Here is a 22,776-nt window from a genome sequence, read left to right on the forward strand (position 1 = left end):
AGGCACTTATTCTGAACCAAGACTGACATTAAGGGCTCAAACATAGTTTTTACAGACTGATGGAACTTCTCTGCACCCTGATTCTACAAGAAGCTCTCTTGGCAGTGCAGGCCAGTAAAGAAGCTTCTGGAGGAGAGTGGAGCCCAGAATCCATTAACGATTAAAATAAACAAACAACACACACACACACACCATTTACATGAGGGTAGCATTCAAACTTGCAGTATCTCAACTGGTCTTCCAACCAGTCCCGGGTGGACACACATGGAATCACCGCCACTTGGCAGATATGGAAACTGAAGCTCAGGGATTTTGTCAGGCACCGAGGCACCAGAGTGCTCAACTGCTCTGCTGAGAGCAGGTTTTAATCTCATCCTCACTGATCAACTCTGCCAAAAGCCCAAGGAGAATGAGATCAGAGGGAAAAGTCCAGGATGAGTCATTCGTTCTACATTCATATATTGACCACCTACTACGTACGAGCAGACTGCTCCAGGAGATTCAGAGACAGAAGGACAACAATCCCTGCCTCCAAGCTGGGGAGACAGACAAGGACACGAACGGTGACTTATTCTCCTGCAAGTGCCGGGGAAGCCCAGGGCCCTTGAGGCGTGGGTGCTGGGATAAGAGGGGGCTGCTAGTAGCTGGGAGAGGAAGACTGCACTCTCTCTGGGGCTGGGGTAGCTGCCCTTCACCCCTGAACGTGAGTGGCATCTTCCCCATCCTGGTGCTCTCCTATGACAGGACAGCCCGGCACAACCCACAGCTCTTCTGGGCATCCTGATGCCCCAGGCAGCCCGGTCAGTAGACCCTGTGCTGTCCCCCTTTCTCCCTAGCAACCTCAATGGCAAGCCCTGGCCCCATGCTGCTGGATGGGCCAAGATTTGGGGAAGAACCCGGACCCAGGATGAGTCAGGTTCAAGACACTCTCGTCCCTGCCACGAAGTCTGTGTCACCTGGGGCCACTCAACTCACACCCTGAACCTTGATTTCCTCATCTGTCCAAAGCAGTTGGGCTGACTCCACCGAGCTGCTGGGAGAATGAAATGGGATCGTGTTCGTGGAAGTGCTTTTTAAGCCGAAAATCTCTTTACAGAGAGCAGGGGCTTTTCTAAGGCTTCTGCTGAAGTCCTACAATTGAGGTTCAAGATCGTCATTGCCTCTCTTCCAAAAGCAGCGGACGAGTTAATTCCTAAACTCTTCAGCCCATGGGGAGCAGGGGCAGAGTAAAGGGCAAGTCTGGAGGCCTCTTTTGGAAATGACAAGATCCATTTAGCAATCAATTAGCGCAGTCCCCAGGCTCCAGGCCTGCACGCCCGGCAGAAAGAATGCATCTCACCGCGCTGATTAGAAACAGATGCGCTGGCAAACAGACCTGGCCGAGTGGGGCCGGAATTCCTGGGCACCCAGCTCCTGGCTGGGAGATGGGGTTCGTTATTACATTCTGGGTACCGATATGGGGAGGGAGGCCAAGGAAACCAAGCTCAGAGAGCAGCCTGCCTGGAGAATGTGTACCTCTGAGGGGATTTGGAGGCGGGAGAGGGAAGAATGTTGACTCTGTCAGAAATAATCCGGGATAAAATTAGTTCAGCCAAATACAGAATATGACTTTTGACCCACAGAGGCTGATTCCAAACATGATACGCCTGACACGTGAGAAAGTGAGTGACTTGGGCGCTGAGCAAGTTGCAGGAGGCCCGAAAAATAACCTACTGCCATCCATCTCATTTATTGAGTTCTTACTGTATACAAGGCCCTGCACCAAGCCCTCTATACACTCTCTCAATTCATTTATCACAGCTACCCTGAGTTTATGTCCATTTTGCAGATGAGAAAACTGAGATACAAAAGAGGTTCAGTAACTTAACCCAAGATCACACAGATAATTAGTAGATCCAGGACTTGAACCCACTTGGGAGGTCCCCTCTCCTGACCATGATGGTAATTATTTCTCTCCTTCCAACTTTCTCCTTTCTCCCTTAACAGATGGAAGAGGACTTTGAGCTCCTCTCTTCTCCAGTCTCCCAGCACTGCAGGAAAGCTCACCGTAGTGTCCCTGACCATGGGCAGCAGCCTCTTCAACCCTCCCCATGAGGAAGGCCTCACCACCTCCCAAGGCTGTTGGTGCTAAGCTTGGACAGTTCCCAAAGCCGGCTATTCTTACTTCTATTAAGCCCAAAGCTGGGTCCTGGCAAGCTTGGGGTTTCCTGCAGTCGTGCTGCTTCTGACCTCTGCATTCCCTCTGACAGTGTCTAATTCCTTTTCCCTGGGACTGTCTCAGGCATAACCATGACCCCATCCTTATTTTTCTAATTTTTCTAACCAACACAGCCTCTGTTTGACAGCTGCTCCCTGCAGGCAGCTGTGCAATTCCCCCATCATCACCAACACCCTTCCCTGGACACCCTCCAGCGCCAATGTCCCTGGTGGGTCCAGATGTGAACATGGGGTCAACCAGGTCTCCCATCTCCCTATAGCACAAAATGGAACACTCTTTAAAATATTATTTTAATACAGTTTGTTTACCATGAGAGTGATACAGTCTCACTGTAGGAAATATTAAAAATGCCATAAGTAGAGCAAAACTGCCTCCCCAGAGAGAGAGAAATCACCCGTTATTCCACGTCCAGCCTTTTTTCTTCATTTGTATCTGGCTTTGTTTATTCTAGATCTGTAAATTTGTGACCTGCGTTTTCACTTATCATTATAGCATAAGCACTTGGCTGTATTATTAGAAAGCCTTTGAAAATGACAGACCTACTTCACTATTTCCCTCATTTGGGACAGCGCTACGAATCCCTGTCTCCAGTTCTTCCTAACTACAGAAGCTCAGTTTTGTTCGAGGTCTCCACAAGATGTCACCTACATACTAGGAGATAGGGCCCTTGATTCTAAACTCCTGGCACTAATGTCAAGCCCCCTCCCCCGATGTTTGCCTGATCAACCAACTTTATGTTATCAGGCCTGAGCAGAGGGTACCGCTAATACACAGACCAGTAATCTAGCACCTAAGCCCTTATTATTACCTTGCTTGATTTTGTAACCTCATGATGTCACAGCTGGAGAGGCCCTTTAAGATCATCCTCTCAAGTTTCAGATCACAAAACTGAGTTCAGAGAGGGCAAGTGAGTTGCCCCAGGTCACACAGTGGTGATGCTGGGCCAGGAACCGAGGGCTCTGGACTCCCAGCTTGGAGGTCTCTCCACAGCCACCCCCATGCTGCCCAGGGTAAGTGCAGCTCCCAGACAGCCAGGGAGGGCTCATGTTAGGGCAAGGTTTGTTATTCCTTGACACTAGGAAGAATAAATCAAGCAAGTCATTTTTAGCTAAGGCAACTGGCCTCTTACCGAGAGTTCAAACTTAACAACAACAAAAAAAAAAACAAAGAAAGGAGAGAATGGAAATCAACAATGGCACATGGGCCACAGAAGCACACAGAGCATTTCCATTTTCCTTGCTGGCCACCCTCTCCAGCTTCCCCGCTTCTTTTCCCACAGTCTCAAGCTACCACCACCAAGAAGCCCTCCAGAATTATCAGACTTGAAGCTCCTAGGCTGAGATATTGATGTCCTGAACCCTGGAGAAGGGGGTGGGAGGATCATACTCTCCAATAAAATAAGATCCATAGGGCAGGACCAGAGGACTTCTTCTGTCTTCTTACAACTACAGGAATGGATAATTTATAGAAAACACAAATATGTGAATGAATGATACCACCTAGAAATCACCTTGACCAGCATTGAACTGCCAGAGACTTAGGTTACTTCATGTCTCTGGTCTCAGAGTCCTCATCTGTAAAATTTATCCTCCCCAATTCATTCCACAAACATTTCTTGAGTGCGTGCTGTGTGCCAGGCTCTGTGCTGAGCACTAAGGGAAGAGTAAAGGCTTAAGGATCTCAGTGACCAGGAGATACAAATAAAGAAAAAAAGAAAAGAATGTTTATTCAATATCCTTTTTTCCAGGCATTATGATAGGCAAAAGGGACACAACAATTAACAAAAACAAATAGTAAGGCTTACAATTTTAGAAATGTAATTTGCTAGATAACCTGAAAACCCTTCCACTAATAAACACTTAGATACTGTGGATAAAGTATAACAGACATCCTTTGAAAAGCAGAGCTAAGTTTTCCAGTAAGAAAGGAAATCATCAAGGGCCAGAAATTGAGAAGTGACTAAATATCAAAGGAATAAGGTTTTGAGTTAATGCTGTAGCTGTGTGGGAGGAACCCTACCCCTGCAGTCCAGAAACTCCCAGACTGGTAAAGTAACATGGTAACATTAGTCTCAGGACAGTGATACCCCTAGGATTCCTGACAGTAACAAACATGAAACTGCCCGGGAGAGCACACTGTCAACCAAGGCTGCACATGATTCCCACAGACAGAGTGCTGCTGTAGATGAGCTCGTAATCTAAATTACAAGATGAGTGAGCAAGAATGAGACAAAATAAGCAATAGGATTTGATCCCCCCGACAGCCACCACAAAGACTTTAACCATTAGAACAAACAACATACAGAATACAAAATAAGTAAATCTTAAATAATTAACAACATGAAGGAATTTTAAAAAGGAAAGAGAACGTTATCTTTAAAAAAAACAAGCATATTTTGGAAAATATCCAACTTGAACTATTAGAGAAATACAGAAAGTCCCCGAAATTAAAAACCCAATGGGGACTTCCCTGATGGCGCAGTGGTTGAGAATCCACCTGCCAATGCAGGGGACACGGGTTCAAGCCCTGGTCCGAGAAGATCCCACATGCCGCGGAGCAACTAAGCCCATGCGCCACAACTACTGAGCCTGCGTTCTAGAGCCCGTGAGCCACAACTACTGAAGCCCATGTGCCACAACTACTGAGCCCGTGTGCCTAGAGCCTGTGCTCCGAAACAAGAGAAGCCACCACGGTGAGAAGCCCGTGCACCGCAACAAAGAGTAGCCCCTGCTCTCCACAACTAGAAAAAGCCCACGCGCATCAATGAAGACCCAACGCAGCCAAAAATAAATAAATAAATAAATTTATTTTTAAAAACCCCAGTGGATGAGTTAAACAGCAAATTAAATCCAGCTTAAGAGGTGATTGCTACACTGGAAGGTACCTCTGTTAATAATTTACCTTACTGCTTCTTATGCAACAGAATATTTTTGAACAGTATTATATTGTTATAAGTTGCAATGTCACTTTGAGACTAATCATTCAAAGGATAAACAAAGAGAAACTGATTGTTTTAAACTAGATGTGATGAGCTTTTTAACATTAACTGGCAAACATGTCTCTATCATACTTCTGAACAGATTAGCTTCTGGCCATCGTGCATTTCAAACTTTATTTCTCCTTCAATATTCATATACTTCCAATCCTGAACATCATAAGACCTGTTATACTACAACATCTGGCCCCTGTACCTTATGCCACAATCCCAGGTGAACTGACACAGTGGGCAGTAGTATTTATTATCCCTGGAAGCCATTCCCAAGGCAGGATGGCTAGTGATCCCTTACCTATACACGGAAATGACTGCAAACCACATAAATATATACCACTGGGATGGATGGTCTGTTGTCAACTTGCAACCACCATCATCGCTTCTTGTAAGTCAGAAAATTACTTCCCAGTATGGCTCCAGGTTAGAGTTTGTCAATAAGAGAAACCTGAACAAGATTGGAAGGTAGAAGAGATGCAAGGTGAAATCACTGAAATATTAGCATTTTTTCAGAAGTTTGTGGTGGTCAGACACGGCTTCAAAATTGCTCTACGAGCTACCACTCTGAGGTTGCGCAAAAGTGGCAGTTCACGGCCTTTCCACAAACTCTTACTTCACAGTCATAGTGGCAAGACATGGTGGTTTCTCAGACTGTCCGACTATCAGTGGCTTCTCCCAGTCTACCCTACCTCCCCTTTCCCACACTGGGCCAGAGTACAGATATCATGTTGATTCACAGACAGAGGCTAATAGTTTGGCTGGATGGACAGGGACTTTGAAATAATAAGATGCGAAAGTGGGTGAGAAAGATACAAGGGGTGTGAGTGGATAGATCTCTTCAAATGAGCGTATTCGTGTGGGGTTGCTCAGCAGAAGAGCGCTCCAGCATCAGTGGAGAAGAAAACCCATCCTATGGGCATCAGTCAGCCTTCCCCACCCCCAGCACTTCTTCCCTTGGTCAAGGTGCTCACAGACAAAATGGCCATGGTGGAAGCAATTCAGGTGATGCATGAGCTCAGCAATAGAGACCCCCACTCACCATGACCATGGCTGATGTGGTTACAGCCCATGTTGAGGGTCCAGCCTGCTGACCACAAAGACCAACACTGAGCCCTGAATACAGCACCACTTTCCACAGGGACCGGCCAAGCCATGTGATGGAGCATTGATGACACTGAACCAAGTCCATCGTAGAGAGTTTCATGCAAACTAAAAAGCTGATTCCAGAATCTGTATGGAAGCCTACAGGACCATGAAAACCTAAGTCATTCTTGAATAAGAACAAGAGGAAAGGATTTGTCCTACCAGATATCAAGATAAAGCTAATCAAAATAGTGTGGTATTGGTACAGGAGTAGACAAACGGTGTCCAATGAAACAGAAGAGAGAGCCCAGGAACACACAGGCATATATGGAAACTGGATTTATAGCAGAAAAGATGTTACAGATTTACAAGGAAAAGGATGGACCATAACAAATGGTAATGACACAATTGGTTATCCATACAGAAAAAATTAATTCCTTCTTCATGTCCTACATAAAAATCAATTCAGGGTAGATTAAACACAAATATGAATGATAAAACTATAACAAAAATTAGGACATAATATAGGACAATAATTTTTGGTTCTCAGGGTAGAGAAGAAGTTCTTAAATAAGGTATATTTGTATACACTCACCTTTTCTAACAAAAACAACAAAATAGACAAATTAAGAACTTCTGTTTTTTCAGAGACTTCAGAAAGAATGAGAAAAAACAAGCCACCAACTTGGAGGTGAAAATTGCAACACATATGACAAAGGATTAATTTCCAGAACATGTAAAGAATGCTTATAAATCTATAAGAATAAGGAAAATAACCCCAAAGAAAACAGATGAAAGGCAAAAACAGGAATTCCACTGAAGAGAAAAGACAAATGTCTGATAAACATGAGAACATGGTCAACATAATTGAGAATAAAGGAAGTGCAGATTAAAATCACAATGCCTAAATTAAAAGTTTAAACACACACACACAGACACACACACACACACACACACACAGTGCCATACCATTCCACACTTATACCAATTTGGCAAAAATTAAAGCAATGACAATACCAAGGGTTAGTGAGTATGTGAAGCACAAGAAACATATTGAAAGTAGGAATATAAAGAGGTGTATAATCACCAAGAATTGGTAACATCACCAGTGTCCATAATGAGTAGGTTAGATTTATATATTGTGATATATTCAAACAATGAGTCCATTGTTAGACTGCAGTGAAATGGATTAACGACACAGCTACTCATCAACACAAATTAACTTCAAAAACATAAATTTGAAGGGGAAAGAACAAGTCACAGAAGAATATGTACAGTATGATCCCATTTGTATAAACTTTAAAGGCAGGCAAAACTAAATAATAAATTGTTTAAAATACATATGTGTGTGGTAAAAACTACAGAAAAGCAATGGAATCATCAACATAAAAGTCAGAATAGTGGTTATGTGGGAAGCGGGGCAGGATGCCCCTGACAGAGGCATGAAAGGAGCATATAAGGTATTAGGTAATGTTCTAATTGTCAACCTGTATGCTGGGTACATCATTCTTTGGTGTATGATTTATATACACTTTTATGTATGATACACAATAAAAGCAAACACACAAATGGTTGAAGCAAGTGTCACAGAACTGAGGCCACAAAAATGGTCCATTGTATGTAATAATGTAATAGCAAAGAACAAATCTGACTCCCTACTGGATCTGTTTCTTTTACTTTAACCTTTGTATTGTATTGCTTTTGCTACACGAACCGTTGCCTATAGCCTGAAATATACAGGATAGCCCATTCTCAAGGCTCTGACCTTTAAAGGTATAACACTTTTCCATTCATATAGAGGTAAAAAGTTGCAGAACAGAGAACAGCATTTGTCTTGTTGGAGGCTTATAGGAACATTGTGATGGGACCTACATGGACAGCTGCAAGAACAAAGGATTCCGGCACCAAGAAGTTTGCAGCAACCAACCACACCCCCTCCCCTTTTAGTATAAAAGAAGGCTGAACTCTATCTAACTCAAAGAAGACGGCATCCACCATCTTCTTGGTCTGGTGGCTTTCCAAATAAAGTCACAATTCCTGGTCCCAACAACTTGTATCTCAATTTATTGGCCTGTCATGTGGCAAGTAGTAAGAGTTGGACTCAGTAACAATATCTAGAATGTTGTAATAGCTATGGTGGCTTTAAGGGGTACAGGCAGATCAGACAATCGGAGGAGAAAAGGACATATTAAGTTGATGATATATTTATTACTTTTTTTTCTTAAGATACAATTTTAAATGAAAGGTTTTTAATGTAGGCCTTTTAAAAAGAGAAAATGGTTAAGCATTCACCAGAATTGATGGATTTTTAGATACAGGAAGCACAATGAGTCCTTAGAGGGTAAGGATAAATGAAACTATGCTTATATACATTATAGTTAAGGTGACTACATAATTTATCATTCTACACAGGATATTTTTGAGAATGAAAGAGGTGCTATTAACAGTTATGCAAGGGTAACAGGTATAAACGATGACTGCCCAGGGCAAACAAGAACATATCCTGGTGAAACTGCAACCACAGAGAAAGTACAGATTGCTTAAAAAGGAAACACAAGTAGAATGGCAATAGACTTCTCAACAGACACCAGGAGACAATGGAAAAATATCTTCAAATTACTCAGAGAAAATAAAGTTCAACCGAGAATTCTACACCCAGCTAGATGTTACAGGGGAAAAACCATGTTTGCTCAAACTAAACTAAGAGAGTTTCCCATTACATACCCATGCTGAAAGAAGAACTAAAGGATGTACTTCAAGAAGACGAAAATTAAATACAGAAAAGGAATGAGAAGCAAAAAACAATGGTAAGCAAATGAATTGGTAAAGTTACAGATGAATCTAAATAAACCAGGACAACTTAACTAATGTTGGGGAAATGTAAAAAAACACACTTCTAAACAACAAATGGATCAAAGAAGAAATTAAAATTTAAAAAGAAAATATTTAGAGCTGAATGATAATAAAATTCTACATATCAAAGTTTGGGATGTAGCTACAATCAGCACTTAGAGGTCATAGCCATAAAAATACGTGTTAGAAAGAAAATTTATGGATTAAGCACAAAATTCAAGATGTTATATAAAGTGCAACAAAGTAAATCCAAAGAAAATAGAAAGAAATCAGAAAGGATGAGGTATTAACAAAATGCAAAACAAAGAAACAATAGAAGAGGTAATCAAGTTTGGTTCTTTGAGAATACCAGTAAAATAGGCAAACATCTGAACTGACGGATCAAAATATGAAAAGGCACAAATAAATAACATTAGGAATGAAAGAGGGACATAACTATAGATATAGTAGAGAATTTTAAAACAATAAGAAAATACCATGAATGAGATTATGCCAATAAATTGAAAAAGTTAGATGAAATGGAAACTTCCCCAGAAAAAAAAATTATCAAAACTATTGAATAAGAAATAGAAAATCTGAACACACAAATAATCATTAAATAAACTGAATCTATGTTTTAAAAATCTACACATATACACAAACACCCAAAACTTGGCCCAGGTGATTTTACCAGTTAGTTCTATCAAACAGTGAGGAACAGGTAATCCAACCTCATGCAAACTATTCCAAAGACTAGGAAAAGAAACTTCCCCCAACGATTTTATAAGTTAAGTATAACCTTATTACCAAAAAAACCCCCCCAAAAACAAGGAAAATATAAGAAAGGAAAACTACAGCACAATCTCACTTTTCAACATAAGTGTAAAAATCCTAAAATGTTTGCCATTCAATACAGTATTATGTACAATAATCACCACCACCAACTTAAACCAACTAGGCTTACTCTAGGAATAAAAGGATGATTTAATATGAGAAAATCTGTTTATGTAATTCACAGATCAAAGAGGGAAATTATATGACTATTCAATATACATAGAAAAATTCTTTGAAAAAAATTTAACACCCATTTATGATATAAGTTTTTTAAAGTCTTAGCAAACTAAGATCTGAAGGGGACTTTATAACTTAAAGTGTATCTGCAAACACTTTGGAATGAACATCAGACTTCGTGGGCAAATATTAAAAGCATCCCTTTAAAGGCAGGATCAGGACAAGTCTGCCCATTATCTCCTCTTCTATTCACCATTCTTCTGGAGGTCCTAGCCAGCGCATAGAGACAAGAAAGAAAATTACAGCTGTAAAGATTTGAGAGGAAGAAATGAAACTTATTCTCTACAGATTATAGGATTGCCCATATGGAAAATGCAACAAAGAGCTACTGCCAAACCACAGGAACAAATAAAAGGCCTCAGAAAAATGCTTGCTAAACCATCAGTGTGCAAAAATCAGCAGGGCTCCTACAATCAGCAACAAATGATTTAAAATGTAATTTTTTAAAAATTCCATTTACAATAACAAAAAACTGTAAGATACCGAAAATTAATACAACAAAAAATACGCAAAGAGCTTTACAGAGAAAAGTATGTACCTTTATTAAAAGACCTTAAGAAAACAAAAAATAGAGACAAACTGTTCATGAATAGGAAGACTCAGGCTCATAGAGATGGCAGTCCTTTCTCCAAATCATCAATAAATACGATGCAAACGCAAACAAAATTTCAACTCAGTGTGTGTGTGTGCACACACACACACATGCCTGCAATCTAACAAATCGATCCTAAAGTTTATAGGGTAGAGCAAAGACCCTAAGTACAAGCTGATTTTTGAGAACAAAGTAGGATGATTTACCCTACCAGATAGCCGGACATTTTATGAATTATAGTAATTAGCACAGTGTGGTATTGGCATAGGGATAGAAAAATAAACCAATGACACAGAATGGAGCTCAGATACAAGGCTAAAGCCATGTGGAAATGTCATATATGACAGAGCCCTACAATTGCGGGCGGGGGCGATGCTCTAGTCAATAATAGTGTTGGAAATATTGGTTACGGAAATGGGGAATGGGGGAAAAATAGATTCTTAACTCACATGGTAGACAAAAATCAATTTCAGGTGAATTCAAGACCCAAATATCAAATGCAAAGTTTAAAACCTGCTGAAGGAAATATAGCAGAAAAGCTTTATGACCTCAAAAAAAGAGTTCTAAAGGAAGCATAAACCATAAAGGAAAAGATTGTTAAATCTGATGACAGACAATGCCCTTAACAGAGTTAAAAGATGAAACACAGCGTTTCTCATAAAGTTAAACATACACCTTCCCTACGCCCCAGCAATTCTACTCTGAGGTATTTACCCCAGAGAAATGAAAACATATGTCCACCAAAAGACAGGTACAAGAATGTTTATAGCCATTTTATTCATGGTAGCCAAAAACTGAAACAACTGTACTGTCCATCAACAGGAGAAAGGATAAACAGATTGCAGTATATTTATACAACAGGAATCATCTCAGCAATAAAAAAGAAATCTATACAACAACATGGATGAATCTTAAAAAAATTATGCTGAGCAAGAAGCCAGACACACTATATGATTTAATTTATATGAAGTTCTAAATCAGGCAAAATTAATACAATATGGTAAAGGAAGTCAAAGCAGTGGTTGCCCGGGAAGGAGCACAAAAGACCTTACTGGGGTGATGGAAATCTTCTACGACATGAGAGAGGAGTGGGTTACACGGCTATATGCATTTGTCAAAATCCATCAAACTGCAGCAATTAAGATTTGTGTATTTCGCTGTATTTTTAAAAAACCTCCCAATCCCCCACCCCCACCCCAACAAAAAAAGACAAACTACAGCCTGGGAGAAGATCGTTGCCTGCCAAGAGATTCGTGTTCAAAATCTATAAAGAACCACCACAGATCAATAAGATCAGCAAATAGAATAGGCAAAAGACAGGAACCGGCAATTCACAGAAAACAACTGAAAATATGCTCAACCTCACCAGCAGTCAGGAAAACAACAAGACAGCACTTCATACCCTTTGGATGCACAAAGATTTTGAAGTCTGGGAATACTGAGCACTGGTGAGACCACAGAACCACTGGAATTTGGATACCCTGAGCATGGGAATGCAGATCAGTGATACCTAGGAATAGAGAAGATGCTCATACCTTACGGCCCAGCATTTCCATGCCAGCTGTGCCCCCGGAGGTCCTCAGCTGAAGGGCATCTGCGTCTCTCCTGTGTGGACGGCAGGGATCCTCACCAGAGCACTGTTTGTAACAGGAGAAAAAAGAAAAAGAGGAAAAGTCAGACGAGTGAGGAAGGGGAAAGGCTAACTAAACATCTACTACATCTACCAGCAGCAGGATGGACAAAATACGGTAAATCCACATAATGGAATAAAAATCATTAGTGAAAATAAATGAATTCCAGGGTACACGTAATGTCAGAATAAAATGTTAAACAACAACAAAAAGCAGGTCACGGAAGAACATAAACTATGTTTCCATTTACATAAAGTTTTAAAAAAAACCCAGCAAGACTAAACCACCTATTGTTTAGAGAAGCAAATATATTTGGTATAAGTATAAAGAAAAGCCAGAAAATCATACACACAATTCAGGATAACGGTTACCTCTGAGAAGGGAGCTAAGGGGATGGGATGAGGAGGGCTTCATAGGGACTTTAAAAGTGATGGTTAGAGTCTTTTTCCTAAATTGGGTGGTGAGTACACAGATGTTCACTGTTCGTTGTTCAACAGAGCTAGAACACTGGACTGAGTGACAATCATCAACGACCCATGATGGGGTGACAGGAGGATTCCAGAGTGAGGGCCATGGGACAGAGTGACCTGTCTAGCACCAAGAAGAAATGGCTGCAGGCTGGGAGGGCTGGGGATGTGGGATGCTTGTGGGTAAGGACACGGTAACGGAGGCAACAAGGGTGACTCCTGACAAACTGGAGGGAGGGGGCCGTCTCATCTCCCCAGCCTGACTGCAAATGCCTGTCCATGTTAGTGTCCTTCAAGTTCAACCACCATAGGAGGCAGCAGATACCTGCCGGAGGGGATGGTGACAGGCTGCCCTGGACCGGTGCTGGAGAAGAGGTAGAACTTGCTTTGATTGATGACCACCTCTCCTGTCAGTAGTCACTTTACAGTCAGCACAGGCCATGAGCAGCAGGGTACAAGGGGCGTCTGTGGGTGCCCGGTGGAGGCTGGGGTCCCAGGAGAGAAGGCGGTCTCAGGTCAAGGGTGGGAGCCCATGGCTCTCTCCCAGATTCATCCACTCCCTGCCCCCATCCCAACAGGAGCTCATTCACAAGCAAACACTAGGAAAACAAAGGGAAATCATCCAGCGGGGACCTTCCCATCTGCAGAGCAAGGAAGTCTCAGTCTCAAGGTTAATGGTGAAGAGGAACTTGCCCGGCTGTGCAGGTCGTGAGGTCGGCAGGAATTTTGATAAACAAAAGGGGACGGTGGTACCGGGGCAGGGTGGGGGGTAGGGGGATCACTAAGAGCCCTGGCCACAGGGTCAAGAGGAGGCCAAGGGTGCACAATCTCAGGGAAATGAAATGGTGATCATTTACAAGCACAGATTGTTTTACATTCCAGGGGAGTTGGCTCCTAAGCCAAACTCTTCCTGCAGAAGTTGAGGTAGTGGGTGAGTCACTGTTATAAATAGACCAGCGATCAGAATGTCATCGGAAAGGACGCAGTCCCATAGGCATAACCTTGGAGGCAGTGGAAGGCGCTACATGAACTGACAGCCGGGTTCTAAGAGGAGCACAGAGGGAGGTCTCTGATGGGCTATCGTGGAAGAGGAAGCGGACGCTTGGGAAGGGGGTTCCAGCCGAGCAGGAGGAAGACGACGCAGGGGACTGGCCAGAGACAAGCCTCCCGCATGGCTGAGCAGAGCCCAGCTCGTGGCCTGCCAGCCCCTGGATCAGACTGAGCCGTCTCACCTTCTAGAAGTTCTTCCAAAGAGTTCAAACTCTTCTGGGGTCCCAAGAGACCCCATCCACCGAAGCATGGGAGAACAAAATCCTTCAGCGGAATCAGCTCATTCATTCGCCTACGGCTGACGTGCCTGATGGGCACTGGGGACACAGACGGCCCCTGCCCTCAAGTTCACAACGACTCAGAGATCTTAGGAAACTTGCAGAAGGGGAGAACAGCATCAGGGAAGTGAAGCCCTGTCCCCTAAGAGAATCTGAGTCCGGCCCATGGTGGGGAGAGGTGGCCCAGAAGCCTTTCCTGGTCCCTCGAGGCCAGGCTGGGTGCCCTCCTCTTTGCTCCCACCGGTCCCTGTACTACATCTTATCACTGGTCATGGGAAGGATCTAACTGTCCCAGAACAGAGCCGAGGCCCAAAACTGAGAACAAAAGGAGCTAAGAATCTGGTATCTCCATACCCGGAAGAGGAGGCAGGGCCTGCCCAGCCACCGTAAACTACCAGCCCCTAAAGGGACCAGGAGGCTATGGAATGCACCCAAAATGTGTCAAGGGACAGGAAAGGGGAGTTCAACCTAGCATAATGGAAAGCCCTGTGAAAAAATAAAAACGTTTCCTGTTTAGACTCCCGTGAATTGACATTCCCCAATAAGCCATGAATTGCAGGATGATGGCTTCTGTTTCCACAATAGGATTGTAAACTCCTTGAGAGGGGAAGACATGTCCCCCACTTCGTCCCCAGCACCTGCAGCGGTCTCAGGCCCAGTAAGACTTGCCGGAGGAACCCAGTGCCCAGGGCTCCTCGCGATGCACCTCCTGTTGGACAAGCCAACTCCTCAGAACCAGAAGCGGCCATGTCTCACACGAGGCACCAAGCACTCGGGGTCCTCCCCCATCCCAGGGCCCCTGCTGTGGGTCTCAGGGCAAAACTCGCTTTTTGGAAGACTCAGCGGCCTGTCCTGGAGCGGGCGCGGCCCTCTCTCCTCTTCTGGTGTGAGGTCAAGGGCCCGCAGAGCCTGGCCTGCCTTGTGGAGCGGACATTCCAGAGTTCTTCTGGGAAAGCGGAGGGAGGGAACCCCCCTCATGGCCCACCAGCCGGAGGTCAACAGGAAGTGGCCAAGAGGCCCTGGATGAGATCCCCTCCTGCAGTGTAGACAAGCCCCAGCGTGTCTGTTTGGCAGGAGGTGGGAGGAGTAGGTGGCAGTCCCTGTGAGCCGAGCGGATGGCCCTGGCCTCGGCAACTAAGAGTCTGGGGCTGGACGGGCTGCTGGCTGACCCACTGACACGGAGACCTTCCCCGGGTCTTCCTCCCGACACTGCCCCAAGGTGGGTGAGGCGTAGGAGGCAGGTCCTGAGCCCCCAGCCCCTCAGGCACCCCAGCCAGCAGGGGCCAGAGACCCAGCACCCACTCTAGTCTCAGGACCCCCAGGGGAGGCCTCAGGATACAAGCACATGGCCCCCAAAAGACCACCAAGGTCTCCACCACTAGCCCAGTGGTCTTTACCGTGCCCCAAGGAGCCCCAGGACACAGGAAGGGGGGGAGCACAGCCAAGACCTGGGCCCTTCCTCCCTTGTGGGAGCTTAGCTTTGATCTGGTCTCTTTATGAGTTTGAAGGGAAGGCTACCCTGGCAGGGTCTCATTCCACAGCTGGGGAAATTGGGACCAGAGAGAGGGAAGGACTGGTCGAACGTGACACAGTCAGCACCAGCTCCTTAGCCCGGTACTAAGTATGGCAGGCACTGGGGAGCCAGTGAAGATTTCAGGGAGGGAGTGACATGCCTGAAGCAGGCAGGGAAGAGAGCAACAAGGGGATGGCTGAAATTGGCTACTCTGGGAGGGGGGAGATGTGGCAAGAACTCAGTGGTGGGGAGGAGGAAGATGAGGAAGGCACAGACCTCCACTGAAGACGAATAGATCTGGGTCTGGGCCGCCGCTTGGATAGTGCCACCAAGTACGACATGGCAGTGATGGTCAGGGGAGCAGAGGGGCCAAAGATGACCCCAAGTTTCCGATGAGGTTGTCTGAGAGGCTGGCGGGGCCAGGAAGAGAGAAATTGGGGGGCTCAAATTCAGGCAGGTTTGCTTTGAGGAACACGAAGGACAAGGACATTTCTTATGAGAATAAGTAGAGTTGGGGTTGGGGGGTTAAGTCTACTTTCCTCCAGTGGCTTTAAAGTCAGCTAGGCCTGAGATCCAGTCCCCCAAACTCTGCCATTCACTAGCTGTGTGACCTTGGCAAATCGTGTAACCTCTCTGAGCTCAGTTTCCTCACCGGTAAACTGAGGGTAGTAATAGTGCTCACCCAGAGGACTGTTGTAAGGACTAAGGCACCACACGTAAAGTGCCTGGTGCATTATAATCGCTGATAAATATTTGCTGTTATTCTCACTACGATATGCCAGGCGCTTAATATATATAACCCCTCATGTCATCCTCCCAGCAATCTACAAAGCTGGCTTTGTTTTTTCCCGATTTGCAGGTGAGAAAAAAGGAGGCTCAGAGAGGTTAAAGAAAGGGCTCAGGGTCACACAGCAAGCATTAGGATCAGAGCAGAGAGTCAAACCCAGATCCTTCTGGTCCAAAGCACAAACTTTCCAGCATCGGGTCATACCTCCATTGCTTTCCTGGGGCTACAGGGCTGTCTCCCACTTCCAGGAGTGGGGAGAGTCAAGAGGCTCAGAGATCAGGCAGTAGGTTTGAACCCATAGGACATGAACCCAGAATCACCTGGACATAGTTTGGACAATTTTATTTGTCTCCAGTGGACCTGATGACATTTTCCTTTTTTTCTCTCCCCACTTTTTCTTCTCCCGTCAATGAGACTGTACTCTCAACTCCAGTGAGTCACCGGAAAATATAAATTAAAGAAAAAAATAAATTAAGAGGAACATTACTCCTACGTAAGCCCCTGCCATCTGTGAATCATTCAAGACAGGTATAATGGACATAATTACAGCTCACCCACAAGCTATACCCAAAATCAGTCCTGAAGGCTGATTTCAGAATCTAGTGGTTTCCCCAGCAGAGCCCAGGGCAAATCAAACCTGAACTGATGCTCTTGGCCTTGGTCATCTCACTGGGGGCCCATGGTGGGAGGAAGCTGGGTACCATGCCCTGGCGCCAGGGACACAGCAATTTCAGGGCACCCCTCCAGTCCCAGCCCCACCCCCCAGTTCCCATCCCACTCACTCAGGGCCCCTCCCTCCCTTTGAACTCATCCTCCTTCTCACCACCTTGCTTCTTAAAGGAGCCAGACCTTTATTCCTCCATCTCTGTAAAGTTATCCCACCTAGCAAAACGTGGGTGGATATCCAATTCATAATACTATAAATAACGCATTCCTTTATGTGTCCAGGCAGCCGGGAGCTTGATTAATCACAGGGCTTTTGTGGCAATTAAGTGAGATGATGCATGTAAGGCCGTTTGCACAATGTCTGTGTTCAGTAAATGCCTGCTTTTTTTTTTTTCATTTATTTATTTTTTACATCTTTATTGGAGGATAATTGCTCTACAATGTTGTTAGTGTCTGCTGTACAACAAAGTGAATCAGCTATATGTATACATACATCCCCATATCCCCTCCCTCTTGCGTCTCCCTCCCACCCTCCCTATCCCACCCCTCTAGGTGGTCACAAAGCACCGAGCTGATCTCTCTGTGCTATGAGGCTGCTTCCCACTAGCTATCTGTTTTACATTTGGTAGTGTATATATGTCCATGCTACTCTCTCACTTCGTCCCAGCTTACCCTTCCCCCTCCCTGTGTCCTCAAGTCCATTCTCTACATCTGCGTCTTTATTCCTGTCCTGCCCCTAGGTTCTTCAGAACCATTTTTTTTTTTAGATTCCATATATATGTGTTAGCATACGGTATTTGTTTTTCTCTTTCTGACTTACTTCACTCTGTATGACAGACTCTAGGTCCATCCACCTCACTACAAATAACTCAATTTCGTTTCTTTTTATGGCTGAGTAATAGTCCATTGTATATATGTGCCACATCTTCTTTATCCATTCATCTGTCGATGGACACTTAGGTTGCTTCTATGTCCTGGCTATTGTAAATAGTGCTGCAGTGAACATTGTGGTGCATGACTCCTTTTGAATTATGTTTTTCTCAGGGTATATGCCCAGTAGTGGGATTGCTGGGTCATATGGTAGTTCTATTTTTAGCTTTTTAAGGAACCTCCATACTGTTCTCCATAGTGGCTGTATCAATTTACATTCCCACCAACAGTGCAGGAGGGTTCCCTTTTCTCCACACCCTCTCCAGCATTTATTATTTCTAGATTTTTTGACGATGCATGCCAGCTATTATTAACACTTCCATCCTCTTCGCCATCTTGGGAGATGGAAGTGTCAAGAGCTCCCAAGTAAGATGGCAGCTTCCTCCCATGGCCTCGGGGCCCCATAATCTGGTGGCCAGGATTAGGAATCACAAGGGTACAAGAGTTAGAATGTCCGAGCTGGCAGGTCATCCAAACCCAGGAGGGAAAGTGGGCCCCAAGAAAGGCAGAGACCAGCCCAAAGCCACCTAGTTGGTCAGTGGTGGAGCTAGGACAGGAACTCAAGCCTCCTGCACCCACGTCACTTCTCACTGCACTCCAGCACACGTGCCCCTCAGAGTTGCAGAGATCAAGGAGCAAACTTAATGCATCTCTGTGATCCCCGGAGATGAGATGAGCTCCTGGGAAATGGGAGACATTATGCTCTCAGCTAATTCATTCCAAAGTTCTCTAGCTCAAGGCCAAGTGTAGGGAGCCTGTGGTCAGTGGGAAGCGTGCTCTCGCCTGTCAACGCCGGTGCCAAAAGGAAGAGAAAATACCCCTAGTCTTCTCAGGGAAGGGTCCTGGAACTGGCCTGAAATGTCATCAGGAAGCACAGTTTAAAGACCTCTCTTGGGCTTCCCTGGTGGCGCAGTGGTTAAGAATCCGCCTGCCAATGCAGGGGACACAGGTTCGAGCCCTGGTCCGGGAAGATCCCACATGCCGCGGAGCAACTAGGCCCGTGCACCACAACTGCTGAGCCTGCGCGTCTGGAGCCTGTGCTCCGCAACAAGAGAGGCCGCGATAGTGAGAGGCCCGCGCACCGCGATGAAGAGTAGCCCCCACTTGACGCAATTAGAGAAAGCCCTCGCACAGAAACGAAGACCCAACACAGCCATAAATAAATAAATAAATAAAAGTCCTGGCAAGGCAGCAAGAGGATGAAGAGTTGGTTTAAAAAAAAAACAAAAAATGAATTAAAGACCTCTCTTTCCAACCTGCCCTCCCGGACCCCTCTGCATGGGCTGCACCCCCAGACCCACCAGCTCGCTGCCTTCTCCTGGCCTGGAGACACCCACCCTGCACCTAGGGTCTCATATTTCCTATAGTCCTTTCCCCCAGTAGTGAGTCCAGAAATTCCTCTTGCCAGGCAACTGAGATGAAGGCCTCCCAGAGCTCATTGGCTGGCTGGCGGGGAAACAGGCAAATGGGGAGGAGACAGGTGTGGGCAAAGGCAGTCCAGCAGAGATGTGCACAAGTCAGAATAAGATGTCATCCAAAGAGGCTTGTAGTCCTCCCTGCTGCTCTGGTCTCCTCCCCAAGCAAATCAGGTACACCCTTCAAGGGCCCCTCCTCCAGGAAGCCTTCTTTGATACAAAGGTTGCAATCTCACTCCTCTGAACTTCTGTCCTAATTGGTCTGTCACCATTCCATGCCCTCCACTGCCCCATATCTGGGGGCCTTGACCCAACCTGCAGGGTCTACCCTGCCCCAAGCACAGACCCAATGTCAACCTGAGGCAGGAATTAACAGAGCCTGGCTTCAAACCCAGACCGTCTGGTGGCAAACAAGCCCCTTTCCCACTTTCCCAGGCTGCCATGGCCTGCTCCCTCCCACCAGCGATCCAAGGCAGCGAGAGGCTTAAAAAAAAGCTTCCCCATCCCTCCTGGGTCTCAGTGGAGGCTGAGGTTTTGTATCAGAAGGGTCCTGATGACCCCACCTGCCCCCCGACCCCGTTACCGGCAGGGAGGGGCACTGCCCCCCCCCCATCAGTCAGGATTCCACCCACTTGGCTACAAGTAGCAAAACCCTCAGCCAACGTAGGCTTCAGCACATTCAGGGTCATTTCTCCCACATGAGATGTCCAGAGATAAACAGTGCTGTTCCAGCTTGTCACCAAGGACCTGGACTCAGCCTGTGTTCCTGCCATCCTTAGAGGTGGAGTTTTACTCTCAGTCACAAGATAGCTGCATTGTCCCCACACTGCTCTGAAGGGCCAAAGAGGCGTGCCAGCCGCAGCTGTCCCTCGGGGACACCAGCAGACTCCTGGACGTGCACCAGGACAGGGACGGGAGCCCTGACCAGATGGGCTGGACTGGCAGGAGGGCGGCCCAGTGTAGGCACTCTGGGGATGGCCTGGGGCTTGTTAAGGGTGCCCTGACCTGGGCAAAGGGTGTAGCGTGAAACCCAAGCCTCACGCAAGACCTCCCTCCACAGCCTGCTCTTTCCACGACCCCACACAGCCAGGAATAAATAGACCCAAGGCTCAAACTCGTACCTTCTAATGCCAAAACCAGAGTCCTTCTCACCTTCCCAGGCTACCTCTGGCTGTTCCCTTCTGCCAGATCGCAGGCAGCCAGACTCCAAAGCCAGAGGTGAGAGCTTGGGCTCTGAAGGCTGGTGGGGCCGATCCCAGCCTGGACTCTCGGGGACTTTCTGGAACTTCTTTGGTTCCAAGGCACCTGCCAAAGAGCCACCTGCCAGGAGAGTAGGCTGCGGGGTCCAGGGCAGCCAACGAGATCTCCTGAAGGACTAAGATGAAGCTGCTCACCCACCTTGGGGAGGGCTGTTTGCTTTACTCAATCCACTAATTCAAATGCTAATCTTTGGATTTCCCTGGTGGTCCAGTGGGTAAGACTCCGCACTCCCAATGCAGGGGGCCCGGGTTCCATCCCTGGTCAGGGAACCAGATCCCACACACATGCTGCAACAAAGAAGTCTGCACGCCGCAACTAAGAAGCCTGCATGCCGCAACTAAGACCCGGCTCAGCCAAAATAAATAAATAAATAATCAATAAATATTAAAATGCTTAAAACGTTTAAAAGAAATGCGAATCTCGTCCAGAAACACCATCACAGACACACCCAGAAATAGAATTTAACCAGACATCTGGGCACCCCATGGCCCAGTCAAGTTGACACATAAAATTAACCATCAGACACCCTTAGAAAATCCGATTCAGAGGCGTGGGCAGGAATCTGATTTAAACCAGCAAACCAGGGGAGTACGATGCAAGTGACACAGTGACCACACTTTTAGAGCCAATGGAGCAGAGGGCGAGGGGGCCAGCTGACAGCAGCATAGAGAGGAGCAGACACCCGGCGAGTAGCGGGTTGCATCAGTCCCATGAAACCCTATAGCTGAATCTCTAGAGGCACCTCGGCTGGGGAAGCCCCTCCAGCGCTCCTTTCCCCAGGGCATGTTTGGGGGGGCTCGTGGGCCCCTGCGTGTATATCTTACAATGTCTTTCCACTACAGGAAGGGATTGGAATGTGTCTCTGGGCGTCATAACCAAAAGGGCCCTGCCAGGGCCAGGCCCCAGCCCCACTTCTCCTTCACATGTGGTGGTTCCAGGGAGCAGGGCCTCAGGACCTCTGACTTCCCCTAACGGAGTCACGTGTGCAGTAGTCAAGTGGGCAATCTTTGGAGGCAGTCATACTTGGATCTGAATCCTGACCCCACAGCTTGCTTCTAGGCCCTGCTGACCAAGTTAATTCACCCTCTGGAGCCTCAGTTTCTCCTCGAAATACCAGGACAAGAATACCTGCCTCAAGAAGTTGTCCTGAGGGGTAATCGGCCTTCCATACAGTGTGACTTTCTCTTTCGATCTCATCTAAAAACTGGTTTCAAAATCAGGCACAAGTTGGATATACGCAACAGCTCTGATCTGCCCTGTGCGGAAGTTGTAGTGACAGATACCACTGTCATCCCCGTGAGCTACATAGAGCAGAAGCATTAATGCCCCAAGTGGTTCTTTTTCTAGACTTAGGTTTAAAATATATATAAACATATATTACATATAATATAAAATATTAAAATTTAAAATATAAATATATACAAATATCTTTCTATATTTATACATATATTTACAAAGGGAGAGAGAAGAAGAGGGACCCAGAGATATCAAGACAGGATGGCATTTTTTTCATCCATAACCAGTTGCTAAAACAAGCTTTTTTTAAAAAAATAGAAATACCTTTATTATTTTATCTGATTATAAAAGTAACAATTGCTTATTTTAAAAAATCAAGTACTACAAAATCTATATGATAAAAGTGTCAAATTCCCACAAAATCCTAATCCACATAGAAAACCACTGTTAGTGGTTTGAGCTATGTCCTTCTAGATGCTTTTTAAAATGCACATATGACTTGCACCCCAATGTTCATAGCAGGACTATTTACAATAGCCAACACAGGGAAGCAACCTAAATGTCCATCGACAGATGAATGGATAAAGAAGATGTGGTACATACATCCAACGGAATACTACTCAGCCATAAAAAAGAATGAAATAATGCCATTTGCAGCAACATGGCTGGACCTAGAGATTCATACTAAGTCAAGTAAGTCAGACAAAGAAAGACATATCATATGATATCACTTATATGTGGAATCTAAAAAAAAATGA

General features: G+C 45.5%; 1 long non-coding RNA gene across 1 annotated transcript in view; it reads right to left on the minus strand.

Annotated features, from left to right (window-relative positions):
* Nucleotides 1–12,249: 12,249 nt before the first annotated feature.
* The window catches only part of LOC130705868 (uncharacterized), a 65,931-nt gene continuing 55,404 nt past the window's right edge, over nt 12,250–22,776 (minus strand). The window contains exon 3 of the long non-coding RNA XR_009006263.1: nt 12,250–12,422. This is a non-coding gene — a long non-coding RNA (uncharacterized LOC130705868). The remainder of the gene's footprint in view (nt 12,423–22,776) is intronic.

This window comes from Balaenoptera acutorostrata, chromosome 20 (assembly GCF_949987535.1).
Source record: "Balaenoptera acutorostrata chromosome 20, mBalAcu1.1, whole genome shotgun sequence".
NCBI classification, from domain to species: Eukaryota; Metazoa; Chordata; class Mammalia; order Artiodactyla; family Balaenopteridae; genus Balaenoptera; species Balaenoptera acutorostrata.